Genomic DNA, 22,877 nt, shown 5'->3' with positions numbered 1-22,877 from the left:
TGTTCTACTTTCAAACCCACATTAATACACGTCACTTTCACATTATCACTTTCTGAGTGGGCATTTACAGTTTCGGGCTAAATGCCCTGCTGACATAGGAGAAATTAAAATAATTAAAAGAAATAAGAATAATTAAAACCGTTTAGAAAAATAGAGTAAAATACAGTACAGTACAAACAGTCGGACGAACAGCGGCACAGTGCTCATTCAGTAAATGCACAGCTAAACAGAAGTGTTTTGAGTCTGGATTTGAATGTGACCACTGTAGGAGCACATCTGATCTCTTCTGGAAGCTGGTTCCAGCTGTGGCTGGCATAATAGCTAAAAGCAGACTCACCATGTTTAGAATGAACCCTTGGTATTTCTAGCTGATATGATCCTAATGATCTGAGTGATCTGTTGGGTTTATATTCAGTGAGCATATCTGCAATGTAGTGAGGTCCTAGGCCATTGAATGATTTATATACCAGTAATAATACTTTAAAATCAATCCTAAATCTAACTGGGAGCCAGTGTAAAGACCTGAGGACTGGTGTGATATGTTCATATTTTCTGGTTCTGCTCAGAATCCTGGCGGCAGCGTTCTGTATGAGCTGCAACTGTCTTATGGTCTTTTTGGGAAGACTGAGGCGATCCATGCAAACTGTGAACGCCCCCATATCAGCTCGAGAAAACACATCAAGTTTAATCAGATCATTGTACTTGTTTACACCGTCTCGCGGCGCTGTGAGGAATAATACTATCGTAATAATAATAATGGAAAATGTACCTCAGAAGTGCTGATATTTCGAGGAGCAACGGATTCAGCTGAGCTGAGGAATACTGTAGTAAGTTTTTTCATTCTCAAGTGAATCGCGTTTCTGTGTGTGAATGAATGAACGGCGGAGATGAGCGCTGTTTACCACAACTCGCAAAAAGACGGTTTAAATTTGAATCGCGTTTCTGTGTGTGAATGAATGATCTGCTTTTAGCAAACTATATTGCCATACTGAGATGAGTAAAAATCGACTGAAATATGTTGAAATAAAATGTATTTGTATAAGCAACGTATTAAACTGCTAATTAACATTTATATTTCTTATAAAAACGAAAGACCTATGTTACCGACATATGAAAGACAACATTTCGTTGACTAGTTTTGGGTAGATTATACATTTTTACTGTAAAATATCTGCCACCTCAAATAAGCTTTTGTTTGCCCATTTTTGCTCATATGTTAAATAATAGTATGTTTGTCAAAAATAAAGTAATCAAATAATATGTTATAGTGTTTGTTCCAATGTAGCCTAGGCTATATTCAAGTAATGAATCCTTAACTTTGAAATATGTATGATAAAATGTATACTTTAGTTTTTACAAAGAAAGATTACACTTGAATACACTTGAAAATATATTTACAAGGTAGATGTAAACAAACTATTAAAAGGTAAATATAAGCCTTTTCTTTAAAAAATTTTTATTGTGTTTTATAAGTGACAAATTTAGGGAGAGGATACATATTCCAAAACTGAAAATACAGTATGAGAATTAACTGTACAATTACTAGACATGTTTTCCTTGGATATTATACAATTTGCAAGCACAATTTGTGAAAAAATTAAATAAAAAATTGAGATGCTTCCAACTGTGAACCAATTTGGTAGAATATATATATATATATACATACATATTGCTCTTGCATTCTTCCTGAATGAATGGCTCATTAAGTATGTGGGCCCCATTGTCTCCTCAGGTGTGAACTACTCAATATGCATGATGGTGTTGGATCGTTGACGCCCATATTGCCTTTCCAAACAGAAAGTGTCTTGCAAAATTTAAATTAATGTATTGTTTTATGTGAATGATTAGGCAGGATGATTAGGCATTTCTAACATCCGTTAGTCAAAAGTCTTGTTGACACATATTTAGTATGTGTTTTGTGGCCTTATTTCAGAAACTTTAGTTTTTAGTTTTTTTCAATAACCATGCATAAACATTATTCTCTCAAAAATACAAACATGTACATACATGTTGCTCACATATTATGGTAGCCCGGTTTGTGCTAAATAGAGTGTAATTACACCTTTGCCATTAATATGTTTATAAGCAACTGAAAAAAGCACAAATGTCAGGGCATGTCAGAACATCTCAAGGACCTCAAAAACCCCTTAGACCCCAGAAGGTTAATATAATCAGATTTTTTGTTAAATATTGACTTAAATATATAATTACACTGTAATAATGACACCTTAAAATAAAGTGTAACTCAAAAAAATCACATGTACATAAGTATTCACAGCCTTTGCCATGACACTCAAAATTGAGCTCAGGTGCATCCTGTTACCACTGATCATCCTTGAGATGTTTCTACTGCTGCGTCCCAATTCGCATACTATCCGTCCTAAATAGTATGCGAAACTAGATTTAGTACGTCCCAAATCGTAGTATGTTGAAATGAGTATTCCAAAGATACCCGGATGGTCTACTATTTCCGGTTAGAATTCGAAGTGCAGATCAATGCACACTCTAACGGCTAATATTGCCCACAACCCATCGCGTGCGGGAGGGAGGAGCTTTGCGCTGATGGTGGTGATGTAAAGGCAGTCGGATGCTGCAGCGGAGATGCGCCCTCAGTTTTTAAGTGTAAGAATTAAAATGTTTAACCCTAATTAAAGTTATATTTTATTGTCTCGTAATATTAATGGGTTTATGTTGTGCCAAAAAAGTACCGTGTTTATCTTGTAGGGTCCGATGAAGATACTGAGCGCCTCATTGCAGGCTAAGTTACAAAACAATAAATAAAAAGGCTCCAGTGTCATGCAAGTGTCTTTTTTATGTATTTCTTTTGATGTTTCTGTCTGACTTATTTGTAGTAATACTGTGGCTGTACAAATGTTAACTTTATCAGTCCAACCAAAGAAACATGGTTACTACACTTTTACTATAGTAAAAGCATGGTTCATTTTCATCGGGGTATTTTTAAGTATTATACATAACTTAAGTATAAGATTAAGTATAAAATACGTTAAACAATAGTTACACTATAAACTTTAAATATTTTAACTCAGAAAATAAGTAGCTTTCGTTACACACATTTGCACATGAACGTCAGAACCAGCCCTCACAAACGACCTGCATTTGGTTGATCTACGACGACGCCCTGCTTCACTCCTACATTTGGTAAAACACATTGTAAATGTATTGTGGAAAAAAAGATGGGAATAGTAAATAAAATTATATTGGATATATAAGAATGAATGAAATGTCAAATGTTTTGTTAACAGTCGTGGTATGCGTAACTAGGCAACCACGTTCTCGTTTACGTTGCATGACGTCATCGAAGTATGTCCCAGAACGTGCATACTCTTTTGCTACACACTCAAAAGTATGTACTTTTTCATCACAAAAAAAGTACATACTTTTAGGTCGTAGTATAAGTAGGCGAATTGGGACTCAGCCTACATTTTGATTGGTGTCCACCTGTGGTAAATTCAGTTGATTGGACATGATTTGAAAAGGCACACACCTGTCTATATATGGTCCCAGAGTTAACAGTGGATGTCAGAGCACAAACCAAGCCATGAAGTCCAAAGAATTGTCTGTAGACCTCCGAGACAGGATTGTATCAGGGCACAGATCTGGAAAAGGGTACAGAAAAAATTCTGTAGCATTGAAAGTCCCAATGAGCACCATCCGTAAATGGAAGAAGTTTGGAACCACCAGGACTCTTCCTAGAGCTGGCTGCCCGGTTCGGCAAACTGAGCGTTCGGGGGAGAAGGACCTTAGTCAGGGAGGGGACCAAGAACCCAATGGTCACTCTGACAGATCTCCAGTGTTTCTCTGTGGAGAGAGGAGAACCTTCCAGAAGAACAACCATCTCTGCAGCACTCCACCAATCGGGCCTGTATGGTAGAGTGACCAGACGGAAGCAACTCCTCAATAAAAGGCACATGACAGCCCACCTGGAGTTTGCCAAAAGGCACCTGAAGGACTCTCAGACCATGTGAAACAAAATTCTCTGGTCTGATGAAACAAAGATTGAACTCTTTGGCCTGAATGGCAAGCATCATGTCTGGAGGAAACCAGGCACCGCTCATCACCTGGCCAATACCATCCCTACAGTGAAGCATGGTGGTGGCAGCATCATGCTGTGGGCATGTTTTTCAGTGGCACGAACTGGGAGACTAGTCAGGATAGAGGGAAAGATGAATGCAGCAATGTACAGAGACATCCTTGATGAAAACCTGCTCTAGAGCGCTCTGGACCTCAGACTGGGGCGACGGTTCATCTTCCAACAGGACAACGACCCTAAGCACACAGCCAAGATAACAAAAGAGTGGCTACAGGACAACTCTGTGAATGTCCTTGAGTGGCCCAGCCAGAACCCAGACTTGAACCCGATTGAACATCTCTGGAGAGATCTGAAAATGGCTGTTCATTGCTTGCCAAAGGTTCAACCATTTCATAATAATAGGGAATTTAAATAATATGTACACGTACATAATACATAAATAAACTTAAATGAAAATAATATTCAAATACATTAACATAAATTTTACAAGGAAAGTAATACAAATAATAAACAATACATTTCTACATACTAACAAAAATGAACACAATAAAACAATGAAACAATAACCCCCTGCTCACACTGGGAAATGGACTATGCCTACACAACCCAGAATTCCTTGGGATGGCATAAAATGAGGAACAGGAAGGCCGCATTTTCTCTTAAACCCCCACCCCCGGAACCATGCTGCAGACATGAACCCAGAAGGTAAGTTTAGAAAATGGGGATATAAACTAATATAAAGAAAATAAAGAAATAAAACTCTTGGTGTCTTTTGTCATCAGTCTAATGTGCACCTTAGACTAGAAAAAGTTACCAAACTCATATTTAACCAAACAATGAAAAACAAACATGTATGCAAAATATATAAACCAAATAAACAGGGCATACACCGCAATCAGGGGTAACTTATTACATCGTCACATCGTCCCAAAATGGGAGAGGGTGTGCAATTTTCAAAGAGTTTAATTAAAAGTTTATGTTATATTTGGAACTTTTGGAACTTGCCAACCTTCCGGTTGGGTGAACGCTGGCGCGTTTGGCTGCCGCTGCTCTTTTCTCTCTCTTATCATTTTAAATATTTTATTCTACAATTCTTTACCTCTGCTTAACTCTGCAGTCAACTGACACGATGTGGATTTACCATCCTTTCTCACGTGGGTCTCGACAGGATTTTAGGTACGATGACACGAAGGCTATAAGATCATTCTGGACTTCGGCTCCCCGAGCAGCAAGGTAAACTAGGCGGACTGTTGACCAGAGCGCGCTAACTACCGTATCCAGATCGACCAGCTCTTCACTCGGTGGAAATGAGCTCAAAGTTGGACTTCTCAACATTTGTTCACTTTCCAACAAGGGTCTCCTCATCAGCGACATTATCGACAATCGAAAGTTTAACTTCTTCTGCTTGGGTGAGTCCTGGCAGCAAGAAAATGACTTCCTAGAGTTGAATCACGCATGTCCTCCCGGGTTTGCTTACATTTCGCAACCTCGAATCTCCAGACGTTGGGGAGGTCTCGCGATACTTCACAACTCGATCTATAAAGCATCTCCGCTGACTGTACAAATGTGCTTCTTTTGAATCGGCTGCTTTACTTATCAGCGGTCCAACACGTACAGTATTAGCTGTTATTTATTGGCCACCGAAATACTGCAATACATTCGTAAATGAATTTTGTGCATTTTTAACCTTTCTGTGTACCTTATCATCCAATCTTATTCTCCTGGGTGATTTTAACATTCATGTGGACAATGCCAGTAACCCACTCACAAGGGATTTCATTTCTTGCCTAGACAGTTTTGGTCTTCAGTATGTGGACTTTCCAACTCACTCTAAAGGCCACACTCTGGTATTTGTCTGCTGTTCAGGTGTTACACCTCTGGACTGTACTGCAGCTGTAATACCTATATCTGATAATAAATTGCTTTCTTTTAATGCTAATGTTACACTCTCTAAATCCAAACAACAAAGCTTGATGACATTTCGGAATATTAAAAAGATCGACCCCTCAGTTTTGACTGCTCCAATTACTGATTTTCCACTTTGTGACCATCTCACTTCTCCTGACAATTTGGTCTCCTTTTATAACTTTAAACTATAGCAGCTGCTTGACACTCTTGCACCTCTTAAAACTTGGACTGTATCATTCACTCACTCTGCACCCTGGTTTACTCCTGAACTTCACCAGCTCAAAACTAGAGGCCGGTGATTGGAACACCTTTTTAAACGAACTGGACTTATAGACTGTAGAGCTGTATAGTGAATATGTTCATCTTTATAAAGATGCTCTTCATGCTGCCAAAAATTATTTTTATTCACATTTAATTGAGTCTTGAGATACTAAAGCACTGTTCTCAACTGTAAATTGTATTCTGAAACCTCCTGACACATTTCCTGCACTCCTGTACTGCACTGCTCAATATGATAAATTTGTCTTTTTTCAATGACAAAATGAATACCATCCACCAACAATTGGCCACAGTGTCTCAATTAATTTCCCCCTCACCTTCCTTCTTTCAACTTGCCATCCGAAGAAGAAATTTCTCAGTTAATTTACAATTCTAATTCTTCCACGTTTACTTGATCCTATACCAACTCATTTGGTAAAGGTCTGTTTTTTCTTCTCTTATAACTCGTATTATCACACTTCCCTTAGCTCCGGCATTGTTCCATCATCTTTTGAAATAGCTGCTATAACCCCAGTTCTTAAGGAACTTGGTGCAGACCCTACAATTTTAGATAGTTTCCATCCCATCTCAAATCTTCCATTTATAAAAAAAAATCTTGAAAAAACAGTGGCAGCACAGGTTCATGCTCACCTTAGTAATATTAACTTGCACGGGTGTAATTTCCTATGGGGACAGGGGGTACATATCAAACAACAACAGGTGACTTTGATGTCATCATGGATGAAAAGAAAGAAAGGAGATGTGAGTTGGTTGATTCAGTAAATTAGCTCAGGTCAAGATAATCATATTTTCTGTCTACACCTGTTGATGTTAGCCTTATGTTGACTGAGCTAACATTAACGTACACTGCTGCTTGGTAACGTCTGGAGTGTTGAGTTCTGCTTATAATTATGTTTGAACGAATCATCTGGAAGATTCATTTGTGTTTGGTTCGCCCTTAAATCCTACACAGGCAACAACTAATACTAAAATATAGTTGTACTTTACACTATATGTTCATAAGTTTCATAATTTCAAATGTAATATTGTTCAATCAATAAATATAGCAACTTCCCTGAATATTTTGCAGGGTTAAAAGTGATATAAAGAAATGCACACCTCTGTTTTTTTATATTGGTTAATAATGTCCTGTGTTGTGAAGCTTAGGATTGATATGGCGTTATATGTGTAAGGCCTGCCCAATCGGTCCAGTTTCCGATAAGCGGGTGAAGGTTTACTGCGTTACTGTCTTTTCCACGTGGCAAAGTAATTTAATTCCAATTCAACTTTTATCTCACTCCTTTTTTTCACAACCTCGAATTTAGGTTAGATTATCAATTTGTTATTGGTCATTTATATAATAGTTTAGCAATACATTTGATTTATTCTATTCAACTCTCTACTTTATATTTTACTCGTTCATTAGGAATCTATGTCGCTCAGAGAGTCTCGCGCCAGCCGTACTTTTACGCGGATCTCACGATCACAAACTCACCAGACTTATCTATAACCAGAGGTTATGGCTAAAGCAGTTTAACAATGCCGCAAACACTTGCTATTATTAAAAAGTACCCATGTAGCCCCCTACAGTCGCCAATATAACAACTTAGTTAAAGCCCAAACAATAACCAGATGTTATGGCTAGTACATTGAGATAATGCCGCTCCAAATGCTGCTATGACCTCAATAGTATTCTTATCTAGCCCCCTATTTACAACTGCATAACAATTTAGTTAAAGTTCATCTAAAGTACATCATCATTATTAGTATCATTAGTACATCTAAACCTTTTGAGAGCAGGATGCCATTTGCCTGGAGGACACACCCTCCTCTGTAAGCAAGATATCTTTAAACCCTTAAAAAATTTATTACTTTTTGGTTTACTTCTGTGGAGAATGAGATATTTGTACCAGTCGCACTGAGACATTTCAAATGATACCAAACACGTATAATACTGTGTAGGATTTGAGGGCAAATCAAACACAAATGAATCTTCCAGGTGATTTGTTCAAACATAATTCCACACAGAACTCAACATTCCAGACCCCAAATCACCAATCCAGAACCATAAAAGAAGGCTCCAGCCAGTCTACCTAAGAACTTTTACGGCCATGCAAACGGAAGAACTTATCAATGTTAGATGGTTTTGAGAAGACTGATTGGTTCAGAGATGGCACAGCTCAGTGCTCGATCAAGATAACAGCAGAAGCTGCTGACCCCCACGACAGATATACAAAACAGACCCCCTCTTCTTAAGGACCTCTGAATGACCCAGGGTGTAAAATCTCTTCAAGCCACAAGAGAACTGAGATTTTACCTATAACAATACATAAAATCATCCCAAAACTATTTTCGATGGACTTATAATCAAACATCTTGCAACCACATAATTATATATTGTGTCTACCTCTTTCATGTGTGTCTAATATGCTTAGATGCCATATAAGTCATGATTTATTATAACTATTAGATGTTTGAATGAAAGTGTGTCTTGTTTCCTATCTGTACGATCGTATGTTCTTAATTCAAAAGATGGCTTGATTGAAATCTGTGTAAAATGTTTCATATTCTTATAATAGTAATGATGTCTAAACTGTGGCCTCTGTTCTCTCTGCTAAGAGCTTGGAGAGTAAGGGGATCACAGATAACGCATGATTTACGATGAGAAGTGAAGTAAGTGCCACCTCTCAAATAAAGACAGTGTCTAATTGGTCAGAACTCATCCAGGAGGCTGGACAAACTTTTTGAGTTTAAAATCTTAGACCCGAACAAAGCTTTGTTAGAAGGGCAGAAGCAGATGAAGAAAAAGTAGATTCGAAAACGATCATGGAGAAGCCATGATGGAGTAATAGACTAGTAACCAATTAAACGCGCAGACGAAAGAACCCAAATCAAGATCAGAAGAACATGGGTTAAACAACTTCATTCAAGCCATCTAACTACTCTCGTCTCAATTTTCTTTCTTTTCTGAGTTTTCTTTTATTTTCCGTTGTGAGTCTCGGTTCTAAGTTAAGTTTTGCAGCAAAGTTTCGGTCCACGATTCGACTGCAAAAAGCCAGCTTCAAACAAAGACTTTCCATCCATCCGCCAGCACACCAAGTGATTGGCCGCCCCAGACATCTATCCAAAGACAAGCAAGTAGCCTCCAGACTCTTAAGCTGAACTGGTGCATTGATATATATTTAATAACCTGCCTAAGAAACGAAAGAAGGGTTCAATTAATGGTTCGTTCAGGTCAGGTCTTATAAGTGCATATAGAAACTTGGGATTTCATCATCTCACTCTTAAAACTCATTCTACCCTCACTCTCTCTTTCTTTCTGCAACTCGTATGAATGTGTGTGCGTGTTTGTGTTAGATATTAGTTTTATGTGTTAGAATAATCAATAAAGTCTTGTTTGTATTTTAAAGAGAAGTGCTACTTGTGTTATGTGCTTACGAATTTAATGTCTTAAACTGCTGATCTAAGTTTCCTTGCTAACAAATAGTATTTAACTATAGTTTGGATATTTATATCCGCTGCAGAGCTGATATTTGCGGCCGGTTCAAATAAACCCTGGACGAGTCATTTGCTCGTTCGTAATAAGTGATTCTTTCGAATTCCCTATAAATTAATTAATAATTCCTTTTGAGCTAAATTGACCTGTTAGAATGACTAAATAATCTTACAACTGTATGATAATTATTCACATTAAACCAGGGGTGCCCAATCCTGCTCCTGCCGATCGACTGTCCTGCACAGTTCATCTCCAACCGTAATCAAACACACCTGCCTTTAATTTTCAAGTGATCCTGAAGACCTTAATTGGTTGCTTCAGGTGTGTTTGATTAGGGTTGGAGATGAACTGTGCAGGACAGTCTATCGGCAGGAGCAGGATTGGGCACCCCTGCATTAAACCATATAGATTTTGGGGTGAATTTTGGTGATCTCAGCATGAGAGAGAGAAGGAATAGGGGAAGAGGGAAAGAGATGTAGATTAGGATGATACTGAGGTGAGACTTGCGTCTCTAATGGTGATGCTAACTTCACAAGAGAGAGTTCAAATGTTAATTTCCTTTGTTTTCTCAGAGTTGCCCTCTCTTCCAGTTCTTCCAGTTTTTCCAGTCTTACATGTGAATAGCCCAGGAACACTTTCTCCCGTCAGCATTGGCATCATGGCATCAACTGTGTCTCCGTCTTTGTCTGTAGACTACAGTAGATCCAATGGATACTTTGTGAGACAACTTACAGATCACTCTTTGTGCATACAAACAAGCACTGACCTTTTGTAGCTGGTCACATTTGTACCAAGAAATCACCAAATTTCATTACCATGCTGAGCAGCAAATGTCTGTCATACTGTATAACACTGCAAAGATTTCATATTCAAAAACAACACTTAAAGTTTAATGCGTTCAAAGTGGGAGAAGACAGAATTTAGGTCATCATGTTGAAAGGCAGAGAGAGTCACCTTGTGGGCCTGAAACTGAGTAGAACAACTGGAGCGTGCCACTAAAGGCATAATCCCATTCACTCTGAATTTAGCATGTGTGGGATACTATGCATCTTTATAGTCTGTAGACATGTGTTATTTGTGGAATTCCTGTACAGCACACCAATGTATACAATCCATGTGTAACACGTTTATTCCTTTTCTTTTTTTACGTTTCAGCTTATGGAGCAAACTTTAATTATTATTTTTTTTTTCTCTTTTATAATTCCCATTAGGGTCCACCTGGCCCAAGAGGTGATAAGGTAAGAACCCTTTTAACACTATTTACATCAACAATCACATTTTTCATAGCTTCACAAAAAAAATATTTAATATCACATAATATCAGTTTCTATGGTTTCAAAGATGACAGTTTGAATGTCAGGGCAGTTTTTTTATTTTTTATTTTTTTATTTATAAACATGAATTAACAATATTATTAAAAAAAAATTCTGCAGAATGTACCATGTCAAGGCCAGTATTAAAGAAGAAATGAAGAACAAATGGGTGTGATGTATCACAAAATCTGGCCATTTTTGCAGGTGCTTTTGAATTTGATCTGGTAGTTCAACTCACCAGTGCAAACTATGGAAGCTTGTTTCCGCCACAGAAAAAAAAATAAAAAAAATAAATTGCGACTTTTTATCTCACAATTCTGACTTTTTTTCTCAGAATTGCGAGATATGAAGTCAGAATTGTGAGATATAAAGTCGCAATTCTGAGAAATAAAGTCGCAATTGCAAGATATAAAGTCAGAATTCTGAGAAAAAAAGTCAGAATTGTGTGATATAAAGTCAGAATTGCGAGATATAAAAGTCAGAATTCTGACTTTTTGTCTCGCAATTGCGACTTTATATCACGCAATTCTGACTTTATAAAACATAATTGCGAGATATAAAGTCAAAATTGCGTGTTATAAAGTCAGAATTGCGAGATATAAAGTCAGAATTGTGTGTTATAAAGTCAGAATTGCGAGATATAAAGTCAGAATTGCGTGTTATAAAGTCAGAATTGCGAGATATAAAGTCAGAATTGTGTGTTATAAAGTCAGAATTGCGAGATATAAAGTCAGAATTGCGTGTTATAAAGTCAGAATTGCGAGATATAAAGTCAGAATTGTGTGTTATAAAGTCAGAATTGCGTGAAATAAAGTCGCAATTGCGTGTTATAAAGTCAGAATTGCGAGATATAAAGTCAGAATTCTGACTTTTTTACTCGCAATTGCGACTTTATATCACGCAATTCTGACTTTATATCTCGCAATTGGGACTTTATATCATGCAATTCTGACTTTATATCTCCCAATTGCGAGATATAAAGTCAGAATTGCGTGATATAAAGTCGCAATTGCGAGTAAAAAAGTCAGAATTCTGACTTTATATCTCGCAATTCTGACTTTATAACACGCAATTGCGACTTTATATCTCACGATTCTGACTTTATATCACGCAATTCTGACTTTTTTTCTCAGAATTCTGACTTTATATCTCGCAATTGCGACTTTATTTCTCAGAATTGCGACTTTATATCTCACAATTCTGACTTAATATCTCGCAATTCTGAGAAAAAAAAGTCAGAATTGTGAGATAAAAAGTCGCAATTTTTTTTTTTTTTTTTTTCAGTGGCGGAAACAAGCTTCCATAGCAAACTGTTAGAAAACTTCATACCAGGTGTTAAACACAAACTGCCACTGGTCAGCGATGATGATGTAATAGGTGGGTGTGAACTGGGACTCCACTTCATTTGAAACAAACATGTTTTCCAGTTAATTTCTTCACTGATTTCATCATATACTCTCAGCTGGCTAACACATACTTTTAACCAAGAGTGAAGAGCGAAGTGAAGAAGAGTGAAGAATCTTTGCGTTGGGTATACTTAATATGAATTATGACCGTCAGCTGGTCCATTCATAAAAAAAACTCCGTGCTGTCGTCATGACAGTGCTTCACAAAACAACGTCCCTCAGGGCTTTTAGCTAAAAAATGTGCAGACTTGGAGAAATATTGATATATTCTCATAGATTCACATCATATTTCTATAGACAGGAATAATATTTATTGAATTTATACCCAAATGCGTCGATGTAATCAGTAGGTGTGTTCGACATCGGCTGCGGCTGGATGTAACCGATCGGCGAGAGTAGCCGCGTGCAGGCGGGGAGGAGCTGCAAACGGAGACGTGAAGTCGGACACTTTCTGGTTCCCGTAGTGACCGCTCACGTGGTGTTTGCATACTTTACCACAGCTGCAGTGAAATAAATGCAATATTTGCCAAATAATACACAGATGTTTCATTTCATGAGACATGTTCATTCAATACTTTATGTACTGCTTCATACAGCGTCTGTTTGAACAAGAATAAAGTTCAACATAAGCAACTATCAATGAAGTGGAGTCTACGTTTTTTAAGCAGTTTTAATTTGATAAACATGACACAATATAACATGACAACGACATGAAAAGAGTGTTCACTGTTATAATAAACTGATTTGAGAGCATTAGAGGAACTAAAGGTGTTCGAATAAACACGAAACACACGTGATCGTTGTCATGCGGTGAATCCGGCCAATCGTGGAACAGCTGTGTCGTCATCAGCCCTCCTGCAGCCCAGTGCAGCCGCTCTTGAGAAGCTGCGCTGGCTGAGTTCTCCGGCTACTCTCGAAACGCTCTCGCGGTACTTTGATGCCATACGTCACAGTCACGTGGCGTCGGCGCTGTATCAAGTCGGACAAAATTTCTAACCGGCATGCACTGCTTCAAGTCAGCCGCCGATCGTTCTGCGCAGAGCTGCATGAAGTCGAACAAGCCCATTATGAGCGCTTCTTACTGAGATGTGCTGTGTTTTCAATTCATACCAATAGCCTGAGGGCGCTATATGCACAAAAATACTCCATATATGGAACATGAAGAAGAGCCATAATCATGTGACCTTCAAGGACGTCACTGATAGCATTAGCAGCTACACACAAAGCTAACACAGAGATCGCTGTAATATGCAGATACAGACGTTTTGAAAACAATAAACATAATTGCAATGATATGTGATTTGCCTGTGTTCTTCAAGCAATGCCAGGTATTTTTATAATAATAGATTATATTTATAATGTAATGCTAATCGATATAGACTTTATCACTGTACATAATTCTATAAATAATATATTTTCTGTCTGATTTTTTTTTATCTGAAGCCAAATTAGATCACAGAAGATTATTTAAAACCCTCCACTTGCGTTATAAAGTACGTTTAGAGCACAAACATGGTTTTAATCTCATAAATGGTCGTGTATTGATGGTGTGCTAAGCTAACATGCTAGCTAGGCCCAAAATAAAGTAATTTGACATGATCTTGAAAAACATTTAACTAAATACAGAGTTTTAGACTTATCATTTTCAGATTTTAAATATAACATGGTCACACATATGGCTTTAGCTGCAGTGCATTTCTAGATTGCTACAGTGCCCACTTCAATTTTATTGTCATGAATATGTTTCATAAAAATAAATTTCTAATAACTTTACAAAACTTTGAAGCTATTTAAAAAAATTTTTTTTTTCATTATGACAATAATTAATCTACATTTACAATAAACTACCAGGTGTCAGCTTTCAAATGAGATCATACTTGTGCTTTTAGTGCAAAGGGTTCATGAACTGTATCTCAGTGGTGGACGAAGTACACATACCATGTACTTGAGTTAAAGTAAAGATACTCAAGGTAAAATATGACTCAAGTAAAAGTAGAAGTGCTGCCTTTAAACATTCACTTGAGTAAAAGTACAAAAGTATTTGCCTTCAAATTTACTTAAGTATCCAAGTACTATGATTTTTTTATTGCTATAATGTCCTATTATAATTTTTGTCACAAGACTCTAGCTTAACTCAGTCTACGTGAAGACTGTCACTCTTGGCACATCAATCTATTAATAAAATGACATTAATTAGTCTATATTAGGGATGTCAACGATTAATCGACGATCGATTAATTGTCGATAATACATTTAATCGATACAACTTATCGATCATCGATTAAGCAGGTCTTTATGCGTGTGCGTGCTGCTCAACCGCGAAACATGTAAAGCGAGCGCGCCGGAGTTATGTTTGGGACCATTTTACACCTTCATCATGACTGTAAGTTTGCGTGTGCATTCGCAGCCTTTTGTTTTGTGCAAATGTAAGTTGTAATACTGTTTATTTTCTGTAGGCCTATCTATATCTGATTTATCTCATATTGGATGCATTTGGTTAAGAATTAACTCTGTAGTAAAGCGTCAGCTTCAGCGCGCGCAGCTCAAACGGCAATGCACGACTAATAATGACTATTGGGACTGTAATATTAGCGACCTCTTTCGAGAGGTCTCTCGTATTGCGAGATAGCGTCCACTATCCAGCGTGATAATCTTTGCTTTGTGACCGCGAGCAATTTGGTGCGGCTGCCAAAGCATACGAAGAGCTGTTCTGACTGCCTGAACGGGGCAGAACGCACTAAAAAGACTCTAAGAGTAGAAAAGATTCGCGTCTCTTTCGTCCTCTAGCGAGGGATGAGCTGGTAGCGAGGGATGAGCTGGTAGCGAGATGACCTGCGCTCTGAACGGAGTGGAGAGCACTTTAGGAACATACCCATGCCTCGGCTTAAGGACGACTCTGGAGTCGTTGGGCCCGAATTCGAGACAGGAAGTGCTTACTGAAAGCGCTTGCAAATCACCAATTCGCTTGACTGACTTGCCAGTGCTAGTAAGAGAGCAGTTTTGAGCGAGAGAGGCTTCAGGTCATCTGACTGAAGCGGCTCAAATGGGGCTCCCTTCATGGCCTCCAGGACCATGGAGAGGTCCCAGACAGGCACAGAGGGGGGTCGAGGTGGGTTTAGCCTTCTGGTCCCTTTGAGGAAGTGCACGACCAGGTCGTTTCTTCCCAGTAATTGCCCGGCCACATGAGCGTGAAATGCTGTTATCCCTGCGTCCAAAAGCTCTTGTAAAAAGGAGAGCACCTTTGGCACTCCGCATGAGTAGGGGTCCAGGCTCCGTTCTGTACACCAGGCGGAGAACACTGACCATTTTAGAGCGTAAAGACGCCTGGTTGAGGGCGCTCTCGCTTCAGTGATGGTTTTCAGAACCCTTTCTGGGAGGTCCGTGGCTACCCGTTGAGGGGCCATACATGGAGGGCCCACAAGTCAGGACGGGGGTGCCAGATCGTTCCGTTCGCCTTCGCCTTGCCATGCTCCTGCCGATCACCTGGGTGGTTGATTTGGTAGCTCGCAGAGCCAGGTTAGTGGTGCTGCGCAGGTCTCTGAAAGCTTCTGGTTCAGCTCCAGACTCATCTATCGAGCGGAGAAGTTTGGCCTGAAAAACTTGGAGGACAGCCATGGTAGGCTCGGCCGACGAGAGCTGAAGTGACGCGGCAAGGCTTGGACGGGTGAGTCGCTTTAGCCTTCCATCCTATGGCGGTGGGTGGGCAAAGGTGCTTCTTTGAGGGGTGGAATCGTCTCGTATCCTTTTTCCACAGCGCCGTCAACAGTCGAGAGCGTTGAGGAAATAGAAGGCTTTAGACGAGCTGAATGTGGCGCTTTCCACGACTTTGTTAGCTTGTCGTGTACTTCAGGAAAGAAAGGCGCAGGCCTCTGCTGAGGGGGCCCAAGCTAACGAGGAACCATTCGTCCAGTCTGCTACACGTGGGCTTCTCGGGCGAAGACCACTCAAGCCCAAGGTCTTCAACGGCCCTAGTCAGCACGCGGAGAAGCCCTGCGTCAAGGCTGGTTCTCACGCCGCTCGTACTGGCTTGTGTTGAGGGTGCGGGGTAGGCCACGGAGCCTGTCCATTCCTCACATTCAGATGCAGTGAGGAAAAGGCTGTCATCCTTGACGTCCTCCTCGTCTGATGCCCCAAAAGAGACGAGACCGGCTGCTCACTGAGAGGGGCGCTGGTCCGCCTGTGTAAATGGGTCCGGTGAGGTTGTGTCTCTGGGAGAGAGTGAGGCATGCAGGGACTGGGCCGGCGTGTGCTCGCTCGTATTCGTCCGCTCTGGCATCCTCTGTGCACAGCGCTTTTTCTTGCGCGGCTTGAGCAAAGGGAAACGGAGAGCGGGCGCGGGGTCATCGTCAGCGAAGCTGGCCAGTCCTAAGTGTAGGGAGCGCCATCACACAGCAGGATTTTAAATCATAGACCGGTCCAGATATTTCGCATTCCAAATACCTCACAAATCTGTCAGCGAGTGAAAATTGCAAAATCATGCAGTGTGAACTCTGCTTTAGTCAGCGTCAAACTGGAACAAAAGACAAAAATCACTATAGCAAAAAAGGAAAGAAACAAAATGCAAAAAGCAATAAGGTTCATTACTTAACATTAGTTAATGTATTAACTAACATGAACTAACAATGAGCAATACATTTGTTACAGTATTTATTCATCTTTGATAATGTTAGTTAATAAAAATAGAGCTGTTCATTGTTTGTTCAAGTTAGTTCACAGTGCATTAACTTATGTTAACAAATACAAACTTTGATTTTAATAATGTATTAGTAAATGTTAAAATTAATATTAACTAAGATTAATAAATGTTGAAGAAGTATTGTTCATTCTTAGTTCATGTTAAAGCTGCAGTCTGTAACTTTGTGTTAAAAATTATCCAAAATAATAATAATAAAAAAAAAGTGTTCAAAACTATCTGCTTGCCTTAGCTCGATTCAAATCGGTTAGCTTTTAATAATGATTTTAATTCCAGTGGTACTGGTGGATTTCCACGGGAAATTCGAGCATGTCTTTGCGTCATTATGTCACATCTGTCCACATAAAGGAGGAGTCCTGGCTAGTAGGCTATATTGCGTGTGAGTGTTGGAGGTGTAGATTTATAGCCTTTTCTCACAGCACTTGAAATAATTAAACTTATAGCGGATCCAGAATGTTTCAAACGACAATCACCAGTGACAACTGGAGAATTACCAGTTGTAAAACCCAAAAGACTTCGGACTTCGGAGTGGCTAGAGAAAAAAAGAGACTGCAACCGGACCCATGCGAAAACAAGGATAAACATCGGCAGGGCTTTTGAAAGATGCCGTGAACTCAGTGTTTTAAAGGGGTTCAAAACGGACGCAGAGGCAGCTTTTTTTTTTTTTTTTTTGCTAGACAGGTAAGACACTTCAATAGTTTAATTACGTAACTTAGTAGTGCACCTGTTCGCTTAATTTACACAGTTACAGAGTTTCCTTTGTTGTGCAGAGTTTCCAGATAGTTTTGAACTTCGGAGTGGCTAGAGAAAAAAAGAGACTGCAACCGGACCCATGCGAAAACAAGGATAAACATCGGCAGGGCTTTTGAAAGATGCCGTGAACTCGTTTTGCTATTATGGTAAATATTAATTATTTTGTGCTAGCTATGAGAGGGAGCAATTCACCTCTACTCCAAGAAAATCAAACCCGCCTCCTCCGTTGTCAAGTATTGGATCTGAATCAGATCGGTAAAGTGAACATTTTCCTGTCGTAATATGTATTATGTTATATTATAACACGTTTATGCATGACAGGGATTCCGTTCATACACCATTTATTTCATAGCACTATTGTTATTTGTTTGTACAAAATAACTGCTCTTATGATTTGCACGGTTTGACATGATATGATAAGCGATCGTTAGATTTAATCAGCGCGATTTACTGCAATGCTTTTTTCCCCCTTAGTTGATCAGAACAAAAGTGGATGTTACTTACTTGTTCAGACGTCATTTTCCGTTGAAAATTCTAATATTGGTCATACTTCCAAAAAGTATATTCTGTGATTCTTAATTCCCGTATTCACACCGGCGTGGTGATTGACCGCCGCACACTCACCTCAAAACATTGGATTCATCCGCGAGTGGTCAGGGGTGTTCACTGATATGCTCACACAAAAATCGCTGCAAAAGATGCTTTCCAACAGGTTTTATCGTAGTTTTTCATCCAATACAAGTCAATGGAGTTGGACAAAAACTATGATAAAACCTGTTGGAAAGCATCTTTTGCAGCGATTTTTGTGTGAGCATATCAGTGAACACCCCTGACCACTCGGTGAGTTTCACGTCTTTGTAAACGAAAGTTTAATGCGTTTTAGGAAGGATTATTCCAGTGCACCTATGCAACCATTGTGGAGGTGGGGGGGTGCTACCACAGAAACCGAAAATTCTCGGGCCAGCAGCATTTGTCCAAATTTCAATCTTAACCATTGTATTTCATCAGAAACGATCTGAAAACAGGGCTTTAAGTGTAAAATACCGAACTTGTCCTTTAAGAGCATTCATGCAGGAAACTATCAATCCCCATAAAGACAGCACCCCCTCAAAGAAATCAATCTTTCTGATAAAAACTAAAACAAAACTATTAAATATTGGAATTAAATATTAGTAAAAGTAAAAAAGGAACCAAAACAGCTGGAACAAAATAGACATGTGTTACCATAAGCAGCACAATGTTAATGCCAATAGATTCGACCTACCTGGGGGTAGTAACAGCCTGCACACCACCACAAAGCCTCAAAACGCTATTCCAGCTACAATAAATGAATATACAATTTACTAGAGCATATGAACTCACTGCAACAACCAGCTAAAACCTACCTTTGAATGAAAGTGTGCATGCACCAAGGGGCGGAGCTAGCAATGACGCATGCCCAGGTAGCGTAATCACAGTCTTTAAACAGACAAGAATCAAGTGCTGATAGTCTGTCATTCTAAATATGTGGGAGGGAAATTACTCACCCTGCCACATATATAATTATACAAATTTGTGCTATAATTGTGATATAACGAGATAGCACATGGTCCTCTCTCTGGAAATTCAGGCTTGCCTTCACCCAGTCAGACAGTGAAAATGTCTCAGCTTTGCTTGTGGATGGAGATTTCCTTACCAACCTAAGCTTTTTAGCTTAAATTCCATTTACACCGATGGCCGATAGTAGAGCCCTGCACAGGACTGTTTTCTTAATCCCGCTCCCGCTGGTTCTGAGGCGGGAACCGGCGAACGTCCAACGGACTTTAATCTATTAATCATTTAGAATCTTTATTAGTTACTGATGCAGTAATCATTAATTAATGGTTTAGTACTTCATGAGTCATACATGATTGAGGCACATGACTATTAACTAATTGTTAAGTAATATGCCATTTTGGTTTTGACATCCACACTAAGCCATGGATTTCAATTTCCAACCATGTACAACCAAGATTTCACTGAGTCCGATGAACCTTGTTGTTCATGGCACAGGACTATGTCAGGTTAAGCTTGAGGTCGTGGAACACTGAAAACATGCGGTCGAGCGCTGCTATTTCATAACACTGTGTCTAGACTGGACAAAGACAATAGAACGTCCATTATACTACACTGGACGCGGCACGACTCTACACGACAAAACCCAGACAGTAAACTGATGCCACACTCTATTTCTGACGTACTAAGAGCTTTTGTGCTAGTTCTGTTACGAAGGACAAATATACTTGCAATGGTCTGTCATGTCCAGTGTAGACAGCTGGTCTCGTCCAGTTTAAACACAGTGTAACAGCTTCAGGAGTTCAGATTCTGGTGTGCTGATATTTGTGAGCAGCCCAACTCACCCATCCTTCGAACACATTCTTTGACAGTACATTCACTGCATGTGCAAACTGTTAAAACCCATAAATGGCATATTACTTAACAATTAGTTAATAGTCATGTGCCTCAACAAGTAAAGTCCTAACATAATGATACATTTGCAAATCATTAGTTAATGATTAATTAAAGCAGACAACTGGAAGTTGAAGTACATTGTTTTAACCAACTGTGGTAATTAACGCATTAATTTACACTTTTAGTTAATAAAATAAGTTGAGGAATTAATACATTATGACACATTTAATTAATAACAATTCATACATTACTTAATCTATTAATCATTTAGAATCTTTATTAGTTACTGATGCAGTAATCATTAATTAATGGTTTAGTACTTCATGAGTCATACATTAACACATGATTATCTGTGCATTAGTTAAGCATGAATTAATGCTTATTAGTGCACCCGTATTGTAAAGTGTTACCAATAAAATAATAACTAAATAGAAATGGGTGTGCAAAATAAAAACTAAACTAAAACTAACAAAACCATTAACGAAACTCACTAAAACTAAACTGACATTTTATGATTATTAAGTAATGTATGAATTGTTATTAATTAAATGTGTCATAATGTATTAATTCCTTAATAACTTATTTGATTAACTAAAAGTGTAAATTAATGCGTTAATTACCACAGTTGGTCAAGGCAATGTACTTCAACTTCCAGTTGTCTGCTTTAATTAATCATTAACTAATGATTTGCAAATGTATCATTATGTTATGACTTTACTTGTTGAGGCACATGACTATTAACTAATTGTTAAGTAATATGCCATTTTGGTTTTGACATCCACACTAAGCCATGGATTTCAATTTCCAACCATGTACAACCAAGATTTCACTGAGTCCGATGAACCTTGTATTACATTATTATTGTAATAAAATGTCCATAATGTAATAATTTTCTCAAAACTTAATAAAATCTTGAGCTCATAATATAATAACAATTATTATATTATGAGAAATGTATTACATTATAAACTCACCAAAAATATTGTTATATTGTCATAATTTTGTCATCAGCTTTTTAAACATAAAAACTTTGGTTTTCCCTTACAGTATATTTTAAAATCTAAGTCTTAAACTACATACGAAATGCACCAGATTGAAATATTCATGGAATTATTATTATTATTATTATTATTGATGTTGATATGATTATTATCAAGGTACTTCTTATATATACATAAGCCAAAGAGACTTAGGCTTTAGTTAAAAGAGAATATAATTTTCTAACTCGACAACAAAAAATACTGCTAAATGACAAAGTGTACAATAAAAACATTGTATACAAAGTATAGCCTATGTTGTAAAAATAACTCAAAGTATCAATATAGCAAAAGAGAAAAAAATCTTTCACACAAATAAAAAGTTTAAAACTTAAAAAAATAATGCTTATAAAATCACTAAATAAATAACACTGCAGTTACAGTCAAACATTTCTGGGAGTCCTGAAGAAAAGCAGGAAAATGTTTTCAGAACTACTGTACATCTTCAGACAAACACTATAACAGTCCAACCTTATAATCAAAGTAAAAGAATGTTACAGTATATGTTGAAATGCTACATTGAATAGTGTGACGTTTATTTCTTCCAGTAGATGTCCTTTATGGTAAACCATCCAAAGAAAACATGTCTCATTACAATCCATGATCACATCCAGCGAAAATGCTGGCCAAACAGCTTCTTCAGTTTTTGAGCAAGGCCACTTGCTCGTCCAGCTCCTTTGTACAACTTTATCATGCTAATGCAACAGTTCTCCTCCATCTCAAGTTGCAAAAGATTTATCAAAGCTTCTCTGATATATATTCTTGGCAAAAATGGCTGGGAAAGGTCTCTGAAAATAGCAGAAACTCTATTAAAATTGTGAAGCAAAGACATATCCATGGACAGACAAATCTTAATAATCAATGAAAGTATGTTCAGTGGCAAATATGGGCTAACAGGCAAGTCAAGTCATCTTCATTTATATAGCGCTTTTAACAATGTAGATTGTTCCAAAGCGGCTTTTACAGTGATAAAGGCAGAGAGTCAATTAGCAATGAGACAAGGATAACTGTCATTTCTAGGATTACAACCAGGGTCCATTTCTGAATCAGGAATGTGGCCAGGATGAAAGCCATGGTCCATGTTTGAGAAAGTCAGTGTTTGAGACAAGACTAGGGCCAGGGTGAGCATGGGTGTCTGTGTCTGAATTAGGAAAATTCCCAGGATCAGTGTTTGAGAGAGGGTCAGGATCAGGTTGAGGACCAGAGTCCATGTTTGAATCAGGAATAGGACCACTGTCAGTGTTGGAGACGAGACGGTCAGGATGAGGGCCAGGGCTAGTCTGTGGGTCCAGACTAAAGCCAGGGCCAGTGTGTGAGTCAGAAGAGGCAATATCATGCACATAATGGGGGCTAATGTCAGAGCCAAAGAAAAGCCTAAATTGCAACTCTGCCTCCTTAATAGATTGAATGAATGGAGTTACTGGCCCATGAAGACTAACATACTGGTCCCAATGACCTTCCGCAATGTGGCGGAATAAAAGTTCACAATGTTGCCTAATAAGCCTAATTTTCCTTTAATGTAATATCATATC

The 22,877-nt window shown here is 38.5% G+C and overlaps 1 protein-coding gene across 1 annotated transcript in view; it reads left to right on the top strand.

The window, feature by feature from the left end:
- Nucleotides 1-22,877, top strand: part of col25a1 (collagen type XXV alpha 1 chain) — a 719,149-nt gene that overhangs the window by 442,768 nt on the left and 253,504 nt on the right. Inside the window, exon 5 of the mRNA XM_082152225.1 lies at nt 10,925-10,951. The gene's annotated coding sequence lies outside the window, so the exon portion shown is untranslated. The remainder of the gene's footprint in view (nt 1-10,924; nt 10,952-22,877) is intronic.

The sequence above is a fragment of the Leuciscus leuciscus genome (assembly GCF_965113295.1).
Source record: "Leuciscus leuciscus genome assembly, chromosome: 2".
NCBI lineage: Eukaryota > Metazoa > Chordata > Actinopteri > Cypriniformes > Leuciscidae > Leuciscus > Leuciscus leuciscus.
This window is presented reverse-complemented; position numbering and strand designations above follow the sequence as displayed.